The sequence below is a fragment of the Bos indicus x Bos taurus genome, chromosome 9 (assembly GCF_003369695.1).
Source record: "Bos indicus x Bos taurus breed Angus x Brahman F1 hybrid chromosome 9, Bos_hybrid_MaternalHap_v2.0, whole genome shotgun sequence".
Lineage (NCBI taxonomy): Eukaryota > Metazoa > Chordata > Mammalia > Artiodactyla > Bovidae > Bos > Bos indicus x Bos taurus.
The window spans coordinates 62,217,419-62,218,969 of NC_040084.1; the positions used below are offsets into that span (position 1 = coordinate 62,217,419).

The window sequence follows — 1,551 nt, forward strand, 5'->3', positions numbered from 1 at the left end:
GGCCTTGAGTGGAGGCTTGCTGATTAGGAGGCAGTAGGTGGGGAATGCAGCGAGCTCTGAAGATAAGTGAATTCATTACTGCAGGGTGTGCAGTAACGGCTCACATCAAAAGCCAGCAGCAAGAAGGGCTCTTTGATCTCCAGTTCAGTACCCTTTCAAGTGGTTCCCATTCTCCTTCCCAGAAAGTTCTTGCTTCTTCCTCCCTTGATTTCTGGGGAGAATTCTAATGAGTGACCTCCAGGCCAATCCACCCACCCAGTGGTATGCAGGAGAGAGGCTGGAGCATGAGCCAAAATCCACAGTCAGTTCCCTGAAGAGCAGCACAGCCAAAGCCCCTGTCCCCAGCCACACAAAATGAGAGCATAGCTTTTAAGAGCAACTCATGCACCAGGAGACCTGTACAAGAACGCTCTCAGCAGCATTGCTGCAAACAGCTCCAACAGCCAGCAACAACAGAATGACTACTTTGTTATGTGTCCTAACAATGGAATACTATGTAGCCAGGAAAATGCCTGGACTCCATCTCTGGGGAACCACACAGAGGCCTCTTACAAACATGATATTGGGTAAAAGAAACCAGCAGGGAAATAATAGGTGGTGTATAATCCCATTTCTATAAATTGTAAAGCTTGCGAGGATAAATTATAGTGTTTCCAGATTAATAGTTAGGTGGCCAAAGCATAAGGAGAAGCAAAGAAACAATTGACATTAAAACCTGGAATCTAGAAAAATTATATTGATGAACCTATTTGCAAGGAAGGAAAAGAGATGCAGATGTAGAGAGTGGACTTGTGGACACAGTGAGGGAGGAAGAGAGTGAGAAAAATGAAGAAAGTAGCATCAACATATATACATTATCAGGTGTAAGATGAGTAACTGATGAGAACTTGCTGTATTCTCATCACAGCAGGCTCTGGCTCTCTGTGATGACCTGGAGGGATGAGATGGGGGAGGGGTGGAAGGCTAAGGAGGGAGGGAATGTATGTATATGGCTGTATACATACATATATGTATGTATGTATATGTATGTATGGATAGATGGATATGTATATGGCAAATCAGCAAATTATGGCTGATTTGCATTGTTGAATGGCCACAACCAACACAACATTTAATTTTTTTAATTTTTAAATTAAAAACAAACAAACAAACAAGAAAAACCAGGAAGGACTGGGACTTCCCTGGTGGTCCAGTGGTTAGGATTCTGCACTTTCAATGCTGAGGGCCCAGGTTCAATCCCTGGTCAGAGAACTAAGATTTCCACAAGCTGCCTGGAAAAAAAAAAAAAAAAAAGAGTTCCTGCTGACTGTTAAAAAAAAGACAGGGAAGAGGGGGAGGAGTGTGGCCAAGCAAGGGGGCTGTGTTTCTGGGAGCCAGGAATGGTCTACTTCTTGATCCCTACAATGGTTTCCTGGGTATTCCCTTCTTTATGTTCTATTTTTTTTTTCCTTCTGATCTTTTCAGTGACTGTATCACACAGTTTTAATAAAAGGGCTTCACAAAAGCAAAGCCTGAGAAATTCAAGACTATCTCGGAGAACTGGGGTTAAAA

The 1,551-nt window shown here is 43.0% G+C and overlaps 1 non-coding gene across 1 annotated transcript; it reads left to right on the forward strand.

Moving 5' to 3' along the window:
* The first annotated feature begins 1,178 nt into the window (after positions 1-1,178).
* TRNAE-UUC lies at positions 1,179-1,251 on the forward strand. The gene has a single exon. It is a non-coding gene; the product is annotated as a tRNA-Glu (tRNA).
* Positions 1,252-1,551: the final 300 nt, after the last annotated feature.